At 43.5% G+C, this 25659-nt stretch overlaps 1 protein-coding gene across 3 annotated transcripts in view; it reads right to left on the minus strand.

The window, feature by feature from the left end:
* The window catches only part of LOC141017321 (SPRY domain-containing SOCS box protein 4-like), a 92695-nt gene that overhangs the window by 47319 nt on the left and 19717 nt on the right, over positions 1-25659 (minus strand). Inside the window, exon 1 of one of the 3 annotated variants that reach the window (XM_073491991.1) lies at positions 14307-14383. The exons of 1 other annotated variant lie outside the window; for it this stretch is intronic. The gene's annotated coding sequence lies outside the window, so the exon portion shown is untranslated. Of the gene's footprint in view, positions 1-3119; positions 3250-14306; positions 14384-25659 lie in introns of those variants that run through there. One more of the 3 variants, XM_073491989.1, reaches the window with a different exon arrangement.

A 25659-nucleotide genomic window follows, 5' to 3' on the forward strand; every position in this document is an offset into this window, starting at 1 on the left:
TTTACGCACACAAGCTGATGGTTGCCTTCAGTGAAATTTCCCTGATGCATCACTTTTGTGTATTCCCTCTTCAGTCAGAGAAGCTGTCTCTCTCTCTCTCTCTCTCTCCTGCTTTCTTTCTTCCATCATTGTCTGAACTCAAAGTAACTCCAGTCATCGTCTCCCTAATGAATCATGTTCCCTCTCCCACATCCTCCTCCTCTGCTCATATTAATCTGCTCGTCTCTTGAAATGAAAAAATCCCTCCGAAAAACTCCCTCGCTCTTTTACTTAAATACTGAACTTGATTCTTTCGTGATCTAGGAATTGAAACTAAAGAGATGCCTAAAAATAATAAAATACCTTGGAAACAGACAGATTTAAATAGGGAAGATGTATAAACACACTCGCTGCTACTAAGTTCTTATATTTCCTCACCTCTGCTGTGACACCTTAAAATCCATGGTGCCCTAGGGGAAGACTATTAGTGCTACAGTGATTGAGCACTCCTTTACGGACACCTACGCAAAACCTATTCATCTCTCTCTCTCGCACACACCTACGGACACGCACACATACACACAGAAAGCCTCGGCGGTGCCATCCATAAAGCTCTCTGGGGTAGCAGTAGATTCAGGTGGCAGATTCACAACCGCAGCAGTAATGAAACTGAATCAAAGTCTGCCTGAATATGACGCACTGCTGCCTGCCTCGCTCATTTAACATCCAAACCGCTTGCACAAGAGTGTGATGAAACGTGTCACACCCACATGAGTCACACGCCGTGAATCTCTTTTTTATTTTTTTTGAACGTCGTCATGATGGAATCACGTCTAAAACAGCATCTGGTCCACTAATTTTTAGTTGGTTTCGCAGCATGGTTTTAATTTTACTTGACAGAGGGAGACTTTAGCGCTCTCTGTAGAGCTGAAATGATGAGTTGATTTATTAATGAGTCAAATGGCAGAGAATTCTGATAACTGATGGATTCAGTTATTTGGTAAGCAACAAGACAAAATGCCAAAAGACGTCAAACTGACTAACTGTGGTGTCGCCTCACTTCGCCTGTGTCTTGGCCAGAAAGCTGCACTTGAACACACCGCGACAACTACAGCCAACGGCCAACAAGCTTGTAGAAAGGTTATCATGTACTATTCAGCTACTTTTTTAGAAGAGCCAGATTTGAAATAAAAAAACAAAAGAAAAGTACAGAGGGGCCGGACTTTTACATTCCTGATGTCTGACCTGCAAAGCCTGGAATTTACCTTTTTATTTTTTAAAGTCGAAAGTAGGTTGTCAGTTAGAGTCTCGTAAATACCCTGTGATTAGACCGCCTGGGTTCAAACGTTTTAACTACATTAGACTGTTTTTGTACTGAAGCCCTGAACTCTCATTAGTTAAGGTTTGTCTCCTCGAGTACTCGAGAAAATTATCTCAGGAAAACAACATTTGTTATTCTGTGATAATGGCATAAATAACTTGTGATCTTGAGAAAACAAATTAAATTCAACTTGTTACCACGGGATAACAGAGCAAATAATATGTCTGACCCATGATTGCTTAGGGCTTCTGTATTTTTGTGCTAATCAACAGGCATAATTAATGAATGGGCCAATTAGCCGACTAGCAAATTGAGCAAAGGGCCGGAATGAGGTTATTAAAGGGCCACATTTTGAATAGGTCTGATGTACACCATCTTAGCTCAGCGTGCTAACCTTTGCTGATCAGCCCTAATCACAAAGTACAGGAACATAATTAATTTTCCAGGCATTTGGTTTAAAAATAAAGTTTTATACTAATAAGAGTCTGACCTTGCTCGGCACCATGAACGTCTGTATAACATCATGTCAATCCATCCAACTGACCTAGTCACTTCTAGACCCACACAGCATCGCTAAAATATAAACTTTCCTTAACCTGAGAAGAGCATTTTCACTTGTTTCTGACATTAAGTCGATTAAGCAGTTCACACACACACACACACACACACACACACACACACACACACACACACACACACACACACACACACACACAGATGCACACGTTTAATGACCGGCGCACTTGTCTCTCTCACAGTGGTGTTCTCCAAAATTGCTCTGTGCTAAGTGGAACAAAGGCTGCTGTGCCAGGACATTGGACAGGGAAAAAGTACATCCACACAAGCACAGTGACACTGAGCAACCTCGACACTGTTCTCAAACTGCAACCGGACACAGGCAGAAAAAGAAGAGAGAGAGAGGGAGGTTCATTTAACAAAAAAAAAGCGCAGAAAAAGAGAGGTCATTCAAATCGAGGGTCTGACTATAAAAAGCAGGCAGAGGCTGCGGTGGAGGACGGCTGTACGGATTTGGCAGAAATAAAGAGAACACAAACAATGGAAGGGACAGAGAGAAAGAAAGAAACGGAGGTCAGCAGCTGACAAAACAAAAGGATAAAGTCAGAAAAGAGAGCTCCTATCTCTCTATCCCAGGATGGACCACACAAATACACCAAAGCGCAGCACACTGTGAGAAAAGCTTCTGCAGGCGGTGCAGAGCAAGGCGTCAGATTAGGGGTGTTTGTGACATATAGACAAACAGTGTGTTTAAAAATAGAAAGCAGGATCTATCCTATTATTGTATGTGAGCGGGGGAAATCCTAGGGTAGCTTATCCCAGGACTCTCTACTGTGTATCTCTCCTTAACAAAAGCACACACACACACACACACACACACACACACACACACACACATTTACACACTGGGGTATCCCAGCTGGCCAGCTGGGGCCTCGAGACCATTAAGAGAATTAAAGGCGACAGAAGATAAGCAAGAGAGGGGGGAGAGAGGGAGGCAGGAGAGGCTGAGTGCACGGTAGCATCCACGGAAGAAGAAAATGTTGAGTGTATCGTCAGAAGGTTAACGGCAGCAGCAGCAGCAGCAGTGTGTGGGCTCATCTTGTTTAATGCAAACACAATGAAAAAGCTACTTTTAACCCTCAGGCATGCATTGTACATCCCTGCATGAATTTGCCACAGCTACACTATTTCTTCGGCACACACACACACTCCTGAAATAGCAACAACCTCTTTCAGTGAGACATATTTCAGCGATGACACACAACACCTTGTAGACAGCACCACAGATCAGGACACTTACAGTGAATCTCCAGCGGCTCTTCTCATGTCTCGCTGCGTGTAGCTCCTCAGTCCATGTTCAAATCCAGACAGGCAGCCAAAACACAGCTAAACTCCTCCAGCCAGCCGCCGGCACAGCGAGAGAGAGAGAACCCGAGTAGACAGGAGGCAGAAGAGACCAGCAGCCGGCAAGTCGCACCGAGACAGAAAGAGAGAGACTCCCTCTTTCCTCAGAGAGCTGCCCACCTCTCTCCTCCTCCTCCCCTCCCTTGTTCCCTCCCTCTTTCCCTTCCCTGGAGCTTATCTGTCCCAAGGCTATCACTTCTTCCTCACACTCCCCCACCACCACCTTCCCCCAACACACTTGCGCTCCAACTCTTAAGAGTGTTTCCAAGGGAGCGGCGTCACGACGTTCTCCTCTGACAACTACAGACTTCGCAACCCCACTCCAGTTTCAGTTCCACTTCAGTCTTTCCGAGAGAGTGAGGAGGGCAGAGAGCGGAGAGAGAGAGAGAGAGAGAGAGAGAGAGAGAGAGAGAGAGAGAGAGAGAGAGAGAGAGAGACATGAAGGGCTGAAAGCCGATCCCCTCTGATCTCATCAAGCAAAGTTACCAACAGCAACCAGACCAGCAGGCAGCTGAGAGAAACACCCGGTTCACCTCCCTCCCTTCTCCTTCTTACAAAGAGCTCACACCGAGCCAGCCAACCAAACCAACCCCCGCCTCTCCCTCTGTTAGAGGCGCACACCAACACACATGTTCACATAAACACACACCCCTGCACGTGCCACATGCACGGCACGAGTGGAGGATGTGCACATTTTGGTCAGCAAGTTGAAAAATGCCAGTCATGACATGTTGACCGCAAGTTTATTTAGTCCAAAAACTACAAATATCACAGAAACCATCAGGAGGAGAAAAAAAAGTTCAAAGTGTTTTTTTTCCCTACATTCCTGCCGTTAACACATCACATCCAGTTCTGTCTGGGAGAGGACCTGCTCTGCTTTGTTCTGCTCCATCGCTCCCTGTTCCTTCCTGTCATCACGTCGTGTATCTGCCCACATTACTGCATAACTTGGCTCCGAGCTGATGTGATGACTAAGTCCATTTATCGGCCTTCAGTTGTCGGAGCCTTTTTCCCGCAGCTACATCAGTCATTCACAAAGTCGGGGAAGTGAAGGAAGAGTCTGGAAGAACACCATCATGTGGCGTCTTTTTCTGTCACTTACCAGAACTTTTCACCTCCATGTGGCATTCAAAGACAAACTGCACCAACATGCTGATGCACTTACACACACATAAACATTAACTCCCTCTTGCAGGAGGACGTATGTGTGTGTGTGTGTGTGTGTGTGTGTGTGTGTGTGTGTACAGGCTTGTGCACACTTACACATACATGGAGCAGACTACAGTGTCCGCAGTCATGCAGGACTGAGGCCCAGCCGGCTCACTTCCTGTACAGACTTCCTTTTTCCCAGGGCTGCGGGGACCACCGGGGAACCAAACTCCCCACAACACCACCGTTCCCACTATATCATCGGCGTATCATTACATCACATGTCTGCAGAGGCATTCAAATGTAACGCAGTAAAGGAGTCGCAGGACGGTTAATCATGGTTTTGTCAGACTTTTGTTCTCAGACACCTACAATTAATAAAGAGGATGCATTCAAAGGAGACACATCCAACACACACACACACACACATGCATGCATACACAAATGTACATCACACAGTTAAAGCAAGGAAGGTCGACATTTTAGGAGTTATGCTTATTTGCTTTCTGGTGGAGAGTTGCATGAGCTTTAGAGACTGATACTAGGAATGCACGATACGGATCTTTTTCAGCCGATACCGATACTTACCTGCTTCTCATGTCAAACACCGATAAGAAAACAGAAATGTTAACATCTACACATTTCAAAGTTCATACCCTGTAGTTTATGCTCATCTGAGGGTAAAAAGTCTAAGATGTAGTGAGCAAAGACGGATGATTTAATACTCCACAGCTCAAAGAAAAATTGTGCGAAAGCTCGTTGACTTTTTTTCTTCCTCTGTGAACATATTTGGCTCTCTGGTCTACTCAGGTCTTCTTATTCTTCCTCTCTGTGTTTATTGGTGGTTTGCAAACTAACTTTGAACCAACTGTATCAGAGTTTGTAGATGTTGTGCTTGTTAATTCAACGAAAGCATTTTGGCTTAGGCTCTATTTACATATCAGTGAAGTTTCACCAAGACTGATACAGTGCCGAATTTCCCAATATTGGGCCAATAATTCAGTCAGATATATATATATATATCGTGCATCCCCGGTTCATACCATTGTATCTATCCGTTAAATGAAAAAAGGCATTTTATAGGGGGTTATGTGCTTTTTATGCTTCAGTTTTTGTACATATTACACAAACATGATATGTTGTGTAAATTATTTAGCTTTATAAGTGCTAGTAGGTGGATTTTATGATAAGGGAAGCTAACTAGCTGCTGGCTCTAAAAGGTCAAAATCAGCCCTGTGTTGAAACAACATGTGGGGCTGCGTCGGTGGGGAGACTTGGAATAAAATCCAGGAAGTCGAGATCAACGACCCTGAAGAGTGGACGTAGGACCAAAAGTGGGTCGTGACCTTAAATTGAAGTACAGTCTGTGGTACCACCAGACAACTTGTGGAGACGTTAAACAAAGGTGAAACAGGTTCGTGAAAAGATTTGTGCACACGTCAAAGCCAGTCAATTGGCCTCATTCAGACTGAGAGTTGGGAAAGAGGAAACAAGCAGATCCGAACAAACACACACTGCCGGCTGTGGATCACCTGAGGCAGACGTATGGGTTAGACATATTACCTTTGCCCCAGTTCATGCATGTGCACACACACCGAGCTCAACCTCCGAACTGACTCGCCGTTATTCTCCACAGCCGATGTAGGTCAATGGTTTTGAATGTAAGCAGTCACTGTATGCTTGACATAATACACACAGGTAGAGGGAGGAGGGGGCTTTGAAGTGAGCTTAGAAATGTGGGGGAGAATCTGAGGCCCTGTTTCCATGAAACACGCTGCTGTGAGGCCAAGTCCAGGTTTATGTTTTGGGGAAGTACGACATTCCCTTTAAAATGAGGATTTTTGTGCTTAAATTCTGATTGTTTGTGTATAAACTAGTTTAATTGCTCTAATCCTAACACTTATATATTTTGTAATCCTGTTTGATGCAATAACCCATCAATTCCCCCACAAAGGCCAATTAAGTGTTTTTCCTTCTAAGTCCTTGAGGAGGATTGTAGAAGTCTGCCTCCGTAATATGACAAAGAGACAAGACCCAGCGATGCTGCACTGATGGCGAAGGCTCAGCTGTACAGACAGTGTGCCCACAGACAGGTTGAATTTGCGAGTATATGAGGGCTCAGCTCATTATTTTGCTGCTGATAATTTACAGTTTAATTTGCATGTAAAATACAAACCCACACACTCAGCCCCCTAATTCTGCTGGATTAGAAGCTTTTCCGGGTTTTAGTTTCGGGGAGGCTTTGCTTCAAACCAGTGATCACTAAAATTGATTGTGTTGTCCAGCATCACGGCAAAGCATGCCGCATGTAAAGGCGGATGTTCCCTGATAAAGTAAATATACAGAATATTTTACAATTTCACCATCCGTGTCGTCACTCTGTAAATTGCCCCTACACTCCTCTGCATAAATCACAACTAACATGCATTACACTCCTGCACTGTCTAATAAAAGGGTTCAGACTCACCTCTCTTATCCTGAATAAAGAACCAAAGATACAGTTTGACTTTAAAGCCTCAAACGTAGGACTGAGCCTGCGGTGCATCCCCCATCTTCTCCAAAGGACCCTGCTGTAAATTGCCCCCTGATTTTCTGCCTCAAGGCACATTCACACTTAAGGGACCCCATGGGGCCAAGGGAGAGTGCATGTGTGTGTGTGTATGTGTGTGTGTTTGAGTTAATCTGCAGGACAATGGGGACCCTGTCCTTACCCTACACACACACACACACACACACACACACACACACACACACACACACACAGAGAATTAGGGCTAGGGGCCTCACAGCTGAGCAGCTTACTGACAATAGAAACTGGAAGTGTGTGTGCATGTGCATTTGTGGGTGTGTACGTGCGTGTGTGTATGTGTGTGCGCGCGCTGGCTCCTGCCAACACACGTGTCAAACACAAAGCCATCCAACTGTCCACACGGCCCAGGGGAGAAGGACTGACAGAGAGGGAGGGATGGATGGATGGACGGTCGGACGGGTGGATGGCAGAGGAGAAGAAAGGAAGTGGGAGGAACGAGGGGTCTGAAACGTGCCGCCTCGGGGGTGAAGGGTGAGGACAGTTAGAGGCAGAGAAAGAAAAAGAGAAACGGTAGATGGTAGAATTACATGTACAGATGGTTGAGAGAAAGAGCGTTTGGACGAGGAAATAGAAGGGGGAAGTTGATCAGCTGTTGTTTTCACATACATTAATATCTATGTACTTGTGGGGACCCTGATTTTCTACTCTGACCTAAAACTGCTTTCACATAAAATTTACAGGAATAGTTTGGTATTTTGGGAAAATACGCTTATTCACTTTCCCACCGAGACTAAGATGAGAACATCTATGCCTATTTGTGTTTTATGGGGGTAATGTGCTCGACTATTTCCTGGCCAGGGGGAGTGATTTCTTGGGGTCTTGACGTCAGGAAGCCACTGCATCCGGTCAAGAAATAGTCCCTCACAAAACCCCCCTTAAAACCACAACATGCCCTCTTCACACTCGGGTTTTTATAGGATTAAACAAAAGAGATTTAACTTGTCAAGTTAAATCAACAGGTTTTCCCCTGTTTCCAGTCTTTATGCTATGCTAAGCTAAGCACCACCTGGCTGTAGCTTCATATTTAGCATGCAGACATGAGAGCGGCATCAATCTTCTCATCTAAATCTCAGTTCTAAAGCAAATAACTGTATTTCCCAACATGTTGAGCTCTTTCTTTAAATCAAAGTCTCAACTGGGATCAAACATCATCAGCCATGGAGTCATAACTTGCAAAAATCCCTCCAAATTCTTCCCCTAAAACGTTTTTTGTGTTGCCATTGCTAAAGCCCGTTCCAATGTGACAAAAAAGCCGCACCTTACATAGATTTTACATCACCTGTACACTCTCCATCGCCCATTGTCATCTCTGAGTTTAAGATACTTATCTGGCGAGGCAACTCTGCTCTCCCCTCTGGGTGTGGCTCAGCTACTTTCCTATTTAGCACACTTGCCTTCCCCTGAGTGACTGACCTGTTTCTCTTTTTTTGAATCTCCTGATGATCCCTCAGGAAATCTCAACAGTTTTCAGAAACTCAGTATGTTAAAAAAAAAAACCTACTCTATAGTTCTTCTTAAACAGAGATCATTCAATACCACTTTGCAACGTAGATACAGCGGTGGGATTTTAGATCGCAGGCCGGCGTTCTGAAAGCAGAAGAGCTGTGACTTTTAACACAGTTGAGCAGCGACATTGCTTTAACAACAATAACAGCGGTGAGTGATACGCGGGCACGCCTGTTCGTGTAATCAGACACAGAATAGAAAAGAATCGGTTGCTGCTCTTTGTCTTTCAGTCAGCTGCTAATTGCTGCTAGCTGCTTTTAAAAATCCTCCGGTGGTGAGTTGCACACTTAACACGTCTTCAAAACATTACACCCCTGTCCCGTCCTGCTGGTTCCCTCCACACAGATGTCGATTTGGCACTACCTCCCGGCTTAAAGACAGAACAACAACCCATTTTGTGTTCGTCAGGGTGGAAGAAAGTACAACACTGCCATCTTGAAAGGACTGTGTAAAATGGGTTTAAGGTAATAATGCATGGTAGACATTTTGCTATTTCAGAAAATGTATGCCAATATCTAATCCTACTCTAAACCCATCTTAACCTTAAACTAACCTTAATTTAACTTAATCAAATCCAAATCTAATCTTAATTCTAATCCGTAGATTAGATCCCAACCCTCAGTCCTCACCCTAGAAGACCCCCTAATAATAGAAGGAGCCATGCCTGGTAAAAAATGTCCTCATATCACAAGGTCCTCATCTGTCTTTGCCTGTAAGGACGTTCATAAAAAGAGAACACCAACATTCAGCTGTCGTACTGTGTGAACACAAAAGAAAGGCTCTCTGAAACACACAGCCACTCCACTCCTTTCCTCTACACACACACACACACACACACACACACACACACACATCGGTACAGATGCTGGCCATCCGAGTACAGCAGGTAGGCATTAATTCAGCCCGGCTGCACAATCAATGATGGCAAATGGAGGCAGCAGGAGGGACGGACAGCGATCTGCTGCTTTCATTTCCGTCTCCCTCTCTCTCTCTCTCTCCATTAAAACACAACCCGTCCATGTCTTGTTTCATTATGGGAAAGCTCTCTAAGTGAGTCACAGTCTCACTTTGTGCAGCACGCATGGAGTTTTCTCTCTCTCTCTCTCAGACTCAGACATTTATACTGTCTCTGGTTTGGTTTCGTGTCTGTGCCTCACTCTCTGTACAGTACACAGTGTGATGAAGGCCAGGTCTTCACACGCACTTCTGAAAACTTAAATGATAAAAGTTTGCGACCGGCACCAACGTCGTCAGACTGCTTTAGTCAACTTTACACTCATATTCAGCTTTTGTACCCCACTTAAGTCATGTCAGCTTTTTCTCTTCACATTAAATTCTCAAAATGGTCCCCTTCAGAGCAGTTACAAATTTATCTTAGTTGATTTCACGTCTGCATGGCTCATTTCTTTCTTCTTATAGCTGCCTGATGGCCTCTTTCTCACCTTCCTCCCCTCTTTCCCCTCCCTCCAGCCCTTCACCTCTACCCTCTCCCCCCTCTCCTCCCTCTCTACCCATCGCCTCCATCTCTGCTCATCCATCCATCAATCAGTCCAGCACCTCCCTTGCCACTCCTCTCCTCACAAAAATTGTCCCCGCAGCCAATCCTCTTCCTCGGGTCTCCCCTCCCTCCACCGTCCCTCCTCCCCCCCGTTCTCCAACATCTGCTGGTCTGCGTCTGTCACTGCTGACCTCTCGTTGCCACGTGCCAAGTCCTCCTCTCAGTGTCCCACAGAGACCCTAAATCATTAACACACACGCACAGATCGGCCTGTGATAGGCGGCTGTCTCCCACCCGCCAAGGCCGGGAAAGGCGAACAAATCTGCCCTCTGATTGCAGACACCCATTACATTGCTGTATCATTTGTCAATTAAATGTCTTACAAAGGGCAAATCCTTCAATTAAAGTGGCTTGGACAACATGTGCAGAGAATCTCAACAGATTTAAGATCATCACTCTGAAGCGCTGATTACATTAGAGCTGCAGACACATGAGCGCTGACACTGGCATTTAGGTTTGAGATACACTGTGCTGAAACACACCACGGCTAAAGAGAAAGTTGTGCTTTTTACCACAAAACAGCTAAAAGTTAAGGCCTCAGTAGCAGAAAAGTAATATTGGTAAATCAGTTTTACTGGACAACCTGCAAGGCCAGAAGTCATAAGTGTCACCTCAAAGCTGCACTGTAACGTTAGCTCGTGCTCAGGCTGCAAGAATAAGAACATTACTGCCATATATTGCAATATACAGCAGATTACCACAGGGACAGAAAACACAACATGTCCTCGGTATCAGATTGCTTGTAGCATACTGCCATCTCTCCAATATGTGCTGTTTTACAGGCTTTTCACTTGTTGTTTTTTTTTTTATGGCTCATGGCATTCCAGACCTTTTATTGTCAACATGATACACATGAATGAACACGTCACACTATGAAAGCAGCTTATCTTTCATTTCACTTCAAGGTCTGACAACACCTGAGATACTACAGGAAATGGGGGAGGAAAGAAAACCACAGTGACACATATCAAACATTGTCTCATCACACCAGTCAAGTGCAGACACATCTGCTAGCCATACGTGAGGTGTGTGCTTCCAGCCCACAAGGACAAGGCTACTGTGACACGATATGTGTACAATATTTGCACTGTTTTTCTAGTGAATCAACCTCCTGTTTTGAAATCTGAGTCATGACTTCAGGTCAGAGTCAAGCAGACAGACGATCAGATTAAAGAACAGGACAGACAAAGGTAATTGGTGCAGACAGTTACATCATATCTACACATGTGCACAGAAGAACAAGCTGTTTAACAGACAGGCAAAGGAGTATGGATTAAAGGAGAAGTTCACCCAAAAATGAAAATGCAGTCATTATCTATTCTCCACCGTGCTGATGCAAAGTCAGGTTAAGTTGCGTAACCTACAAAACATTTCTGGAGCTTCACAACAAAACAGCGTTCTCCAAAACAACTGAAGTAGATGGGGACTTGTTTTAATATTGAAACTGCAGAAAAAACACAAATTGTCACCACACAGCTCGTTGGCGTAATCCAAGTGTTCCAAAGCCCTGAGATCCCAAATGGATTTGAAAAGATGTTATTCACACCCTCATTAAGCCAGAAATCTTCACTGTAGCTGCTAAGCTAAAAGCAGCCTGTGGGTGCACAAGCTCAACCGTGCATCAAGGGTGTAAATAAGACTTTGATTACCCCAGACAAGCTGCATCAAGCCATTTTTTATTATTTTTTTTGCAGTTGTTTCAGCTGCAACACTGTTTTGTTGTGAAGCTCCAGAAATGTTTCGTGGACTGTGAAACTTCACCTGACTTTTCATCAGCATGGGAGCGAGTAGATAATGACTGAATTTTGATTTTTGTGTGAACTTATCCTTTGAGGTTGGAATACTATCGTCACAATTGCTGATGGGTTCAAAAAGTTCAGATCATTGTATTTGCCTGACATCCTGCAGAAATCGAGTTCACAGTGCACCTTTCCCAGTGTTCATGACCATGTTTTTATCTCATGTGTTTATGTAGACACCCGGGGCCAAAGGTGCAAGGTCAGTCAAATACGTAAACAACAGGCACCACACACAGACACAGAGTCATCAGGATTGCACTCAGTAAATGTACAAATATGAGTAAACATACAGACTCTTACTGCCTTTCCCCTCATCTCTGTGCTTTAGTGCATTCAGAAACGCTGTTGCAGTAGGTAAAGAAAAATCTGTCTGCTAGAGCAGCATTTTAAGTTGCCATCAACCCCCGAGTTTCACATTTTCCATTTACCGCATGTCACGCTGAGCAAACAGACCCATTTACAAAACTGGATATTAGCCTTGTCACACGAGGTGACATGCACTCTGTTCTGTTGTCACACTGCGTGACGACAATGACGCCGGCACCCACAGAGAGGTCGTCCCCCCCCCCCCCCCAAGTTTGATATGTGTGTTGTTGTCATCTGTCTCGCTCGTCGAGTCAACATTTCTGCGTCTTTATGTGAAACTCAGCAAAACAGAGGTGTAACCGTGTCATCGTGAAACATCGTTTATACCTATAATTCAAGCCTGGAACACCTGCAGCCTCTCACATCCTGTGAGACTGAACAGCTGAAGGAAATATTGTTCATGGTCGTGCACGACTCAGATACTAAACATTCAGACTGTAAAGTGAAGATCATAACCAAAAATAAAGTCGGATATTTATCAAACAAGTAGCAAGCTGTGAAAGCAGATGAAATTTAGAAGTTAGAATAACTAATTTTCATTAAATATCTATTCATAGGGTTGAAGGTGCCCTGCAGGGTTTTCTTCTGTTTTCATTCACTGTTTTTCACCAAAAAGCTCATGAAAACATGTTTGCTAGCTCCCAGCCTTCTTCTTTCATGCCTTTAATGGCATGTTGCTTTGTTTCTTAGTGCGTCATCACCACTAAACTGTTCAATCAGTGGCACTCGCTCATCAAAACATTGCTCTATAGTGCTACTAGTGGTCAACTACTCCAAATGGTCCCTTTAAGATTCAGAAAATTTGCATCGCATATGAAGCGAGTGTGCAGACATAGTTTTAGTAAAAAGGATAAACAAGGGCAACGCTCCAATTAACAATCTCTCACCCGTGTATATTGTAGGGCTGTAATGATACATCGATCCGGATCGATATATAGATTCAATAATCAATGATTCAATAGCATCGATGCAAAGTGAGAATATTGATTCGTATCAGCGCTAATGGTTAAGATACGCCTTTATTTTGAAATTCCCACGGCACGTCTGTGTCATTGTTTGCTTCCATGTGCAACTCTTTTCTAAACAGTGCTTTCTTTTTATTAAAAAGAACAGATTGTTTTCCATTTAAATTTCTGGAACCATTGATAAAATAATTTTTCCACTGAAGAGTTCAGTAATAAAATTGTCGAATCATATTGTAGTTGCTTTTGTGAGTTCATATAAATGTAACTGATTGTGTCAAATGGGCATATGATATCGCCTCATGACGATCGCAGGCCAGTGTCGAATCGAAATCATATTGTGGCAGACTTTTTTATATTTGTGATAAGAATCGATATAATAAACTTGATGAAACTTGCGATTTACATAGTAAAGTAGTAGATTTTACATAGTAAACTTGCGATTTACCTAGTATATTGATTGAGTATTGCTGGAATACACACTGAAAACAGGTCATCTTGCCTGAAAAGTCCATGTGGCCAAATTAAATCGTCAAATTGGAGTGATTTCTTGTACTTTTTCCAAGAAAAATGTAAATTCACATTAATCTGAGGTTTTCAATTTAGTATTTAGGTTTACTATATTATGATTTTTTGATGATTTTCACAGAAAATTTAGCTCAACAAGAGTTGTTTGAAGTATATATTCATTTTAGATCAAAACCTACACATTTTTTAAACCAAACCTGTATTGCATTATATATTTGTGATAAGAATAAACATATAAAAGTGGTATTTTTGCACTTAATGCTAAATTGTGATTAGCAGCCAGCATGAAGTGTCTGGTAAAGAGGAAAGACATCGGAATTGAAAATGAGTTTGTCAAAATGAGATTTAGTCAATATGGGCATGACGAAAATACATTGTGGGAAATTTAAAAGCTATAAAAAATATTTTAAACCCTCAAATACTTCCAGTCAGGAATGATGAGGTGTGTATTTGTACAAAGGAAAAGAGTTCTCATTATCATCATTTTGTTTATGTCATCACCTTACGTAAACACAACTTGTACATTTACTCAAGTGCTCTTTGCAGCTATACTTGGCACACACCCACACACACACACACACACACACTGTAATAGACCAGAGTGACAGCAGCCACACAGACAGACCTTGTCCAACAGCAGGGCTCAGCAGAGCAGTTTAAGTGACACATAGGAGACGACAGCCGGGTCAAAGAAGAGACGAGGAGTTCAGAGTGGAGCTGAGCGATATCGAGCAGCGTTCCGGTCAACACAGCAGCGCGGCCAGCAGTTTCTCAGCCCACAGCAACTTAGCGGCTTATGGCAGCTCCATTTCCTCCGGGCAGACTGGGAGGGAGCACCAGGCTGCTACAGTAATCTACTTTAGTTTGGGATTAGCAGCCCTCTGCAGGTGTCACTCTCTGTCCGTCTGTCTGTCTGTCTCTCTGTCATGACCTCTCTAATACTCTCCCACACTCAACAACTCATTCACAGAGTCCTGCCTGTGTCTACTACACAATATGATGTTAACAGGAAGCCCACCGGCGGATCACCAATCCTGCTTTTGATTCCTATGATTGAAACTTTCAATTTAAAATCGTGTCACTCCTGTAACTGATTTTGACTGCTATATTTAGCTATTAGTTGCATACTCAACAGAAAATCAAGCTCAGTGATTGAATGTTTTCCACAGAATTACACCACGGAGCAGTTGTTTACTCCTGTCCTTTCATTTCTACGGGCACAGACTTGTACCACTTTTTAATTAAAGAGCCAGACTCATCTTTTTGTACTGATAATTCAACTGAAAAAATCCCATCCAAGCCTCGGAAGTGCTTGATCTGCCAGTCTGACTTAGTTTATGTCGAAAATTATTATTAATTTGCTTATGGATCTCCGGTTGACCGTTCTAATACCTCCTATTTTGCAACTCTATAGGCGACAAGGCTCATTTCCTCTTCATCTGGGACTTATTTATTATGGTTCAATTTGTTTGTCAAACGAGGAAGCAGCTCTGCAGTGCACCAGCCGTGAACAGCAGACAGTCTGTAATAAATTCAAAGTTCACTTTTATTTACATTTTCAAATAGGTGGTTTAGATGAGCAGATAAAAGCGTGTTTAAAACCTGTCTGACTGCTCATCTTTGCAGCGCCGTGTGCACAACGGACCAGCAGTGTTTCCTCTATGGAAAAAGACAAACAGATATCATAGTGGTATCAATCTTCTCATCTAATAAGGTGAATCATTTCCAAAAGGAAACATTGGCAACAGTTTTTGTAATAGTAAGTCATTTATTTGAGGATATATATTGTAATATTTGCTGGTTCAAACTTCTCAAATGTGAGGATTTGCTGCTTTTCTTTGTTTTCTATCATTATAATTTCAATATCTTTGTGGTTTGGACGTCTTTAATGACAAAAACAGGCTATTTGCCGACAACATCTCAGGCTCCGAGAACTTGTTGTGGGGACTTTCTCTTTCTGAATCCATAATGAACAATAATCATTAGTTGAAGCCCCACTCCATTGTGTGTTAATATGAATATAGATCTTTACACATCTTAGCCGATCGAATCCAAATAAGGACTGTTAATCAAATTATTGTGTGCATGTAACCAACTCGGTCTTCTCTCTCCTACAGGCAGAGACAAAAGTTGTCAGTAAACATTCAAACACTCCAAGCGCAAAGTTAATGCCTTTCAGTTTTGTGCTGGCGAGTCAAATGGAGGCAGACCTCGCGGTAATGACGGGAGAGCCGTCACAAACAAGAGAGCTGAGTCAAACTCAGCGCAGCAGAGGAGACAGCCTCATATATTCAATCTGCCGATCAGCTCTGCTGGGGGGGGAAAGGTCAACCCGATGAACATCTCCTTCTGAAAACAAAAGACCTTGGCTCATTATACATCAACCTCACTGAAAACACCCTCATATGCTAGGCGATCTAATGTTGCCATGACAACCACAGAAGTACTGACGAGGAGCGTGCGCACACACACACACACACACACACACACACAGATAGACAGACAGGCGTGCAGGCGACAGATATCAGTAGGACCCGGGCCTACATGGAGGAGGTCTCCACTGTTAGTAAGAGAGGAGGATGTGGAGCCAAATATAGAAGCAGAATAATGAGCTTCTTATCATCTGCTCCATCGTTTCCATATCTCCCCTGCTTTCCTCGTCGCTCCATCTCCCTGTCATTTTTCCTCCCCACCCCCTTTCCCCTTGAATGGACCAAATATTTCCCTAGAGCCACTCTCCTGTATAAAAGAGATATATTACACCAGGAATTTTCGATTATGTGACGGCAGTGAGATTTCTTTTTTTCCAAACAAAAAAAAAAATCTCTACAGGTTCTGGCAGCAGGATATTGGACAATTTCCTCACCTGGAGCACAGAATACTTCAGTCTGTCAGCGCATGGATCCAGATTAAATCAGCGCACCTGTCAAAAATGCTAACTATTTTTCTCTCTGTACTTTTGAATTGACTACTAATCCTCTTACCACAGATTAAGGGAAAGTGTCGGTGTGTGATATTAAGCTCTTCGGCTTGTTTAAAAGTGTTATTTGGAAGAGATGGACAGAATCCAAAGGTAGCTCAAAACTATAGGGGACAGAATAACCACCAAGCGCTGCTCACTATTCTCCTTGTTTCAGCAATTAGCTTCCATTAGCAAGTTAGCTCAGTTAGCCGTGGTGCTATGTGGTCCTATTAGCTGATGGGACCAGCAGGGCTCAGCTGCCTCCCTGTGAACACAGCTGGCAGACTGACAGATGTGATTTGAAGACAGGGGATAGAGTTACAGTACAGAGGTGATTTACAGTCACTCTGACCAGGACTATAACTCCGGGGACAAGAAGACACAGCAGGGGACAAGAGAGGCATGAAGTGCCGAAAGAGCGAGAGAGAGTCGGGCATCAGCAGCAGCTGCAAACGGTGTGTAGACCTGGAATATTTTCACATCTTACTCTATGAATTGAGGATTTATTTCAACCAAACCAGAGGTGATTGTGGAAAGCCTGTTTTATTATATTTATTTAGTTCACGTCGAGTATAAATGAAGTGTGTTTAACGATGCGTGAATGAGGCAATTAAGCTTGTCTTAGTTCAGTAAAAGAGAGGAACTTGGATTCAGACAGTCTGCCGTTGTATTTTCTGTATGATGCCGAAAATAGGTATGAAAATATTTATTTTCTTGACATTTTGTGAACTTATTTTGTTGAATTATGAAAGTAAGTGGTGAACTTCCCACTGGCATATACTGAATCTCCCAGCTGAAACTACTGGGGCTGTCAGACTATCGCCTCCTGAGGTACAACATGGTTTTACGAGACAGGATGGGCCAGGGCTGGCTGTTAAGCATCCTAACTTCAGCAGACATCCCTGCAACGCAATACATATACATCTTTGACATAACAGCAACACTTTTGTGTCTTCAGCATCCAGTTTAAATGTTTTAACAAAAATGTTGGCCATATATTACAAATTTGACAAAGTTCATATCAAGTTTGAGAGTCAATACATGATATTTTGTGAAATTATAATTCAAAAAACACTTTTTTTTCATTCATTTTAGGTTGTAAGTGATAATAATAATCGTATAATACCATATAACATGAAACTGTGGTATTTTCTGAAATGGTTATCGAACCCTGAAAATCTCACACCATTGCAACCCTACTAGAGACACAAACTTGCCCACAGAGCAACACATCTTTATCAACAACTAATCTACTTTCACAATGATTGTTTATAAAAGTCAGAAAAAGTCCACTACAAATTCCCAAAGCCCAGGGTGTCACTTTCTTTGTCAAAAAAAAAAAAAATCTTTAAGAAATATTGAGCATTCGTGTGTGTTTCAAAAGTAATACTGAATGTGCTGTCTGTTCCTGCTGTTTCTCTTTCACACACACCAACACACACACACACACACGTTGCAAGGTGTTTCGTACTGTACAGACTCTCCAGTTTCACAGCCGCCTCCTGTTTCTTTGACTAATTCAAGGCGATCGGTCAGATCTGTTACAGAGGCAGATAAACCAGCTCGGAGGCTGAAACCCTGAAGGAAACCGATGCTTCTCTTATCGCGATGCAACACAACATGTTGCCACAAATTGTCTCCATCTGTCATGCGAATACAAACACCTGCTGGTTTCTGACCGAAGGGAGATGACGAACAGCTGGCTCACATATGTCTGTCTCTCTGACTGCCGGTCTCTCTTCACGTCTCCATATCTGCCTCATATCCTGCATCTGCCCTCGTATCTGCTAACGGCCTCGTCTGCTGCTCCAAAGTGGCAGATTTCACTCTTCATTGTGCAGAAACATCTGTCCTGTTCTTCATTTCTTCATCGCCCTCTTACACACAGTCGTGCTCCTGTGTCTGACCCAGATCCTCACTTAATGAAAAACAAAAATGAAGGAATAAATAATTCATTAGTGGGGGGATGCTCTCTTTACGATGTGAACCTAATGCCCTTCCTATATCCTGGAATGGCTTTGCACACATCTCTTCTCTTTCTCTCAGAACAAACAAACATTATCTTACTCTTCACACACATCTGCTTCACTGAGCGCTCATCATCTTTTAATCCTCCACATGAACTGGGGTGTTTTTTTCTCCTTTTGCCTTCCTGTTTGCCCCTCTTCCTCTTGCACAAACACACACACACACACACACTGTGTTTCACCGCGAATCATGTCAGTAGTAAAGCACAAAGTGCTGACTGGGTGACATAGTGCTTCTGTTTCTAAGTGTGCTCTAAGAGCTGCAGCACACTCATTTTGAAATTGAGTTTGGTGTGTGTTGGGAGGCTGTCTGGAGGAGGTGATCGAAAATGAGATGATGGTGGAAATAATTCCGGTGGTGAATTTCTAAAACAAAGACTACGCAGGCTCCAGCTGTGCTGAAAGTCACAGCTAATAATACAGAAGGAAGAAGATCATTTACAATTCATTTTATAAACCCCAACAAAAAATAGCAGACAGGGAAATTCTATGTTCAAGACAAGGAGATGCATGAAGAAGATTCTTCTGCTTAATAACGGATGAGGAGGAAAGTATGAGGAGGTAAATGTGAACTGTTAGATCAACTGAAAGGGGTAGAGCTGCAAAAATAAGTCAATTAATTGATTAGTCAGCCGGAAGAGAATTAATTGCCATATATTTCCGTCATTTCTCAAGCAGAAAACCCGCTTCCAGCCATGTAAATGTAAGTATTGCCTTTTTTTTCTTTGTCATTTTTGATATTTAATAAAGACTGCTTGGGTTTTGGACTGATGGTTGGACAAAAGAAACTATTTTGAAGACGTCAATTTGGGTCACTTTTTTACATTTTATAGACTGAGCGAATAATCATGAAAATAATCCGCAGATAATTCTATTAATAAAAATAACAGTTAGCTGCAGCCCTTAAAACAACTGACCGCTTTCGTGAAAAATGTCCATCTATCTGAGCTCATTACAGATACATCTGAATTAGTGTAGATGTCTGGCAGTAAATAAGTACAGAAATATGAAAGACAATTGAGGTTTGAGGTAATTTAGAAACAAAAATACACCAAAAAGAGTTTATCCTGCTCAGTACATACATTGATCACAAGTCTTTAATTGCAATAATAAGATTATTTAAGCGAACCTACTTAAAGATGTCATGTTTCTGTAGTTTATCTCATATTGTGAACTCTCGATACTGACATCAGAATCAGTCGAACGTAAAGGTACTGACCTGCTGTTTTCAGTCATGTCCTTTCATTATGAAAAAGTACGCCTCTGCCAACCAGTCGAGTTGCAGCTTTCCCATTTTTGTGCATGCAGTGGGCTTGAGTAAGAGGATGGATTTCCTCAGTAATAACATTAAAATTGATCATTCTTGGTCTCACAACTGGTCTAATAATTAATGAGGAAAACATAGAAACTGCAGGTAAACAAAGAAACTACTCACACTCTGTCCACACGACTCCATGGCTGGAGTCCTGCACACATTGTCGCAATCAAAGCCCAGCGCAGGGGTTGTGTTACCACTATATTTATTGCCTATGAGAACCTGCCAATTTCCATTTCCTTTCAAATCTACTGCCAGATTAAACCGTTCTGTGTGTGTGGGAAGAAGAGCCGGGGGGGTGAATAGGTAATAGTTGATATTTTCATTATAACTAGTGGTTTTCACTCTCCGGGTTCACAAATATCCACCAACTGTTGTTTAAACAAAATGGAAAATAGTGTTGAAAGACCCTCCAGCACGTTTGAAAATCAGAAATCTCAGTGAGATGCAGCACTGAGGACACTCGAAAACACTTTGAAGGCGTTCTGACGGACTTGAGGCTACACTTGACTGCTTTATTCATTTCACTTCTCAGCTTATATACAGAATACACAAATAAACATTCAGTATATCGTATAAATAAACACAGTACTTCCTTTCAGCTCTTCCCGCCTCAACATACACACAAACACACACACACACACACACATAAATATTCAAAAACACACAGCTGCTGCCGAATGGTATTATAAGCCCGTCCAGTCTGGAGCTGGTTGATGAACAATGATTGCTATCATGTGATTAAGTGATTACTAACTTCTCTCCCTCACACACACACACACACACACACACACACACACACACACACACACACACAGGGCTCCACTCCTCTCAGACTGGTGACACACCTCATCAAACTGTGGTCTGTCATAAGTGGTGCTGACACGTTTGTTTGTGTGCCTCTGAGTGTGCGCCCGCATTCATAATGGTACCAGCGTGTGTGTTTGTGTGTGTGTGTGTGTGTGTCACTGTCTGTGAGGCGGCGGCGTGCCTTCACAGCGTGTGGCGGTGGTCTGGCTTCTGCTCACAGGGCTGTGAAGAGGCCTGATGAAAGCTTACACACGGTGGCGGTGAGACGGGCCTGATCTACTGTCGGGACCGCAGCGCTACAACAGCTGGACTGAACCAGCCGCGGATGTTTAACAGTGACAAGATAGTTAGCAAAGATTTGTAGTCGTTTTTAATGTCTGGATGCAAAACCATATTCAGACTTTATTATTAGCCACACTGCCCTCAGAACAGTAGGGCTTTCAGGGAACAAAGAAATGTTGTTCAGATTACAATTTAAATGTTGATGTCATTGCCGAATACGAGTTGGAATCTCTTAATTACGATACCTCTGATATGACATGAACGCAGCATTCAACACTTTCAAAAAGTGATCGCCTTGGTTCCCTCGTCAAAAAGCTCACAGGATTTTTCTGGGACTTGATCTGTTATTTTTCTGTAGTCAGTAGTAGATGAGTGGTGGAGGAAGTACTCAGATCCTTCATTTATGTAGAAATATATACAACAATGTAACACTTTATTACAAGTACAAGTCCTGCATTCAAAACCCTAGTTAAGTAAAGGTATAATCAGCTGAAGGTACTTGAAGTATGAGAAGTAAAGCACGAGTTCTGCTGTCAAATGACCTGTGTGGTTAAAGCTTTACAACAGATTTTAAATTCTCAACAACAACTGACTGACAAACGTGACATTATTATTATCTTTTTTCTTTGATTTTATTTCATGCTATTTTTTTGTTATGCTCAGATTTAATGATATTTTTATGCAGATGGTGGTACAGAGGGCCTTGCAGACCATATGTGGGCCAGATGAACGTAGATGGTTTGGGCCAGATCGTGCATTGCCATGCAGATGTATTAATTTTTATGGACTGATTTAACTTTTTTTTTTTTTATTGAAGAATTTCTTCATCAATGAAAGTGGGCGAACCGGAGTACCCGGAAAAAACCCGTCGTATCACAGGGATAACAAATGCGTGTGTTTGAGCAAGTCTGTGTTCCTGAGCGTGGATCTGGGCTCTAGAAGAACTTTCGGAACCATTTCTTCTTTTTCTTCTTCTGGCTCATGAGATCTTCCAACTGGGACTTCATGGAGCTTTCTTTCTTCTCCCACTCCTGCTCCTTTTCTTGCAGAGTCTTTTTAAGATCTTCTGTGGCCTGAATGAGGGATGTCTTTAGCTCCCGCCACTCAACTTGATGACCCTGCAACTCCTGCTCAACATTCCTCAGAGCAGCCATGAGGGTGTCGTTCTTGTGTTTCTGCTCATCCAGCTGAGCCACATGTGGAGCTCTGGATTTCTCCATCTCCTCCAGCAGGGAGGTTTTCTCTTGCTGCCAGCAGAGGCACTCGGTCTCCAGCAGATCCTGTGCCTTTTTCAGGGCAGATGCAATATGTGGGTCACATGAATGTAGATGGTTTGGGCCAGATCGTGCAATGCTGTGCAGATGTTATCATTTTTATGCACTGATTTAACTTTTTTTTTTTTATTGAAGAATTTCTTCCTCAATGAAAGTGGGCGAACCGGAGTGCCCGGAGAAAACCCGTCGTAGCACAGGGATAACAAATGCGTGTGTTTGAGCAAGTCTGTGTTCCTGAGCGTGGATCTGGGCTCTGGAGAACTTTTGGAACCATTTCTTCTTTTTCTTCTTCTGGCTCATGAGATCTTCCAACTGGGACTTCATGGAGCTTTCTTTCTTCTCCCACTCCTGCTCCTTTTCTTGCAGAGTCTTTTTAAGATCTTCTGTGGCCTGAATGAGGGATGTCTTTAGCTCCCGCCACTCAACTTGATGACCCTGCAACTCCTGCTCAACATTCCTCAGAGCAGCCATGAGGGTGTCGTTCTTGTGTTTCTGCTCATCCAGCTAAGCCACATGTGGAGCTCTGGATTTCTCCATCTCCTCCAGCAGGGAGGTTTTCTCTTGCTGCCAGCAGAGGCACTCGGTCTCCAGCAGATCCTCTGCCTTTTTCAGGGCAGATGCAATATGTGGGTCAGATGAACATAGATGGTTTGGGCCAGATCGTGCAATGCTGTGCAGATGTTATCATTTTTATGCACTGATTTAACTTTTTTTTTTTTATTGAAGAATTTCTTCCTCAATGAAAGTGGGCGAACCGGAGTACCCGGAGAAAACCCGTCGTAGCACAGGGATAACAAATGCGTGTGTTTGAGCAAGTCTGTGTTCCTGAGCGTGGATCTGGGCTCTAGAAGAACTTTTGGAACCATTTCTTCTTTTTCTTCTTCTGGCTCATGAGATCTTCCAACTGGGACTTCATGGAGCTTTCTTTCTTCTCCCACTCCTGCTCCTTTTCTTGCAGAGTCTTTTTAAGATCTTCTGTGGCCTGAATGAGGGATGTCTTTAGCTCCCGCCACTCAACTTGATGACCCTGCAACTCCTGCTCAACATTCCTCAGAGCAGCCATGAGGGTGTCGTTCTTGTGTTTCTGCTCATCCAGCTAAGCCACATGTGGAGCTCTGGATTTCTCCATCTCCTCCAGCAGGGAGGTTTTCTCTTGCTGCCAGCAGAGGCACTCGGTCTCCAGCAGATCCTCTGCCTTTTTCAGGGCAGATGCAATATGTGGGCCAGATGAACGTAGATGGTTTGGGCCAGATCGTGCAATGCTGTGCAGATGTATTAATTTTTATGCACTGATTTAACTTCTTTTTTTTTTTTTATTGAAGAATTTCTTCATCAATGAAAGTGGGCGAACCGGAGCACCCGGAGAAAACCCGTCGTATCACAAGGATAAATAAATGCGTGTGTTTGAGCAAGTCTGTGTTCCTGAGCGTGGATCTGGGCTCTAGAAGAACTTTCGGAACCATTTCTTCTTTGTCTTCTTCTGGCTCATGAGATCTTCCAACTGGGACTTCATGGAGCTTTCTTTCTTCTCCCACTCCTGCTCCTTTTCTTGCAGAGTCTTTTTAAGATCTTCTGTGGCCTGAATGAGGGATGTCTTTAGCTCCCGCCACTCAACTTGATGACCCTGCAACTCCTGCTCAACATTCCTCAGAGCAGCCACAAGGGTGTCGTTCTTGTGTTTCTGCTCGTCCAGCTGAGCCACATGTAGAGCTCTGGATTTCTCCATCTCCTCCAGCAGGGAGATTTTCTCTTGCTGCCAGCAGAGGCACTCGGTCTCCAGCAGATCCTCTGCCTTTTTCAGGGCAGATGCGATCTTCCTGGTTTCCTCTTTGTGTTCCTCCAGCTGGGCTTGATGGGAAGCCTCAGATCTTTCCATATCCTCCTTCCCCTTCTGAATGAGGGACTTGTGTTCCTCCAGCCACTCAATTTGATGGCTGTACACGCTTTTCAGAGCATCCTCGAGGGTGTCGTTCTTGTGTTTCTGCTCGTCCAGCTGAGCCATATATAGAGCTCTGGATTTCTCCATCTCCTCCAGCAGGGAGGTTTTCTCTTGCTGCCAGCAGAGGCACTCAGTCTCCAGCAGATCCTCTGCCTTTTTCAGGGCAGATGCGGTCTTCCTGGTTTCCTCTTTGTGTTCCTCCAGCTGGGCTTGATGGAAAGCCTGAGAACTTTCCATAGCCTCCTTCCCCTTCTGATAGAGAAAATTCTCTAACTCCTTCCACTCAAAATTACCATTGCCCAGTTGCTGCTTGATGTTTTTCAGAGCAGCCATGAGGGTCTCGTTCTTATGTTTCTGCTCGTCCAGCTGAGCCACATGTAGAGCTCTGGATTTCTCCATCTCCTCCAGCAGGGAGGTTTTCTCTTGCTGCCAGCAGTGGCACTCGGTCTCCAGCAGATCCTCTGCCTTTTTCAGGGCAGATGCGATCTTCCTGGTTTCCTCTTTGTGTTCCTCCAGCTGGGCTTGATGGAAAGCCTGAGATCTTTCCATAGCCTCCATCACCTTCTGAATGAGGGACTTCTGTTCCTCCAGCCGCTCAATTTGATTGCTGTTCATGCTTTTCAGAGCAGCCACGAGAGTGTCGTTCTCATGTTCCTGCTCGTTCAGCTGAGCCGCATAGAGAGCTATGGATTTCTCCATCTCCTCCAGCAGGGAGGTTTTCTCCTGCTGCCAGCAGAGGCACTCGGTCTCCAGCAGATCCTCTGCCTTTTTCAGGGCAAATGCGACCTTCCTGGTTTCTGCTTTGTGTTCCTCAATCTGGAGTTGATGGTAAGTCTGGGTTCTTTCTACAAACTTCTTAGCATCTTCCTTTTGTTCTCGAAGAGCTTCCTCTTTCTTGCCCAGTTTCTCCTGCAGCTTCTGAACTTGAGCCCTCTCATATACAAGATCGGCCTCCAGCAGTTCAACTTTTGTGCGAGCCTCAAACTCTGTTTCTTTGTCAGAGAGCTGCACCTTCAGGCTTAGAGTAGTTGTCTTAGTGTTGTGTTCAGCCAATGCGCGCAGCTGCTTTTCAACATGGACTTCTAATTTCATTGCCTCTACTTCCCTCTGAAGGCCCTCATTCTCAGCCTCCACTTTCTCCAATTTGACCTGAACATCCTTGCTGTTAGAAATCTGCTGCTCAAGGGCACCCTTAGTGTTCTTCAGCATCTCGGAGCATTTGATGAGCTGTGACTCCAGGTCTTTAGTCTCCTCCAACTTCAGATTCATATCCGTTTTCATCTTTTGCAGTGTGCCTTCGAGGGTCCTGCTGTTAGAAGTGTTTATTTCAAGATTATCCAGAGCTTGAGACAGGCTCCTACAGAGCGCT

This window comes from Pagrus major, chromosome 21 (assembly GCF_040436345.1).
Source record: "Pagrus major chromosome 21, Pma_NU_1.0".
Lineage (NCBI taxonomy): Eukaryota > Metazoa > Chordata > Actinopteri > Spariformes > Sparidae > Pagrus > Pagrus major.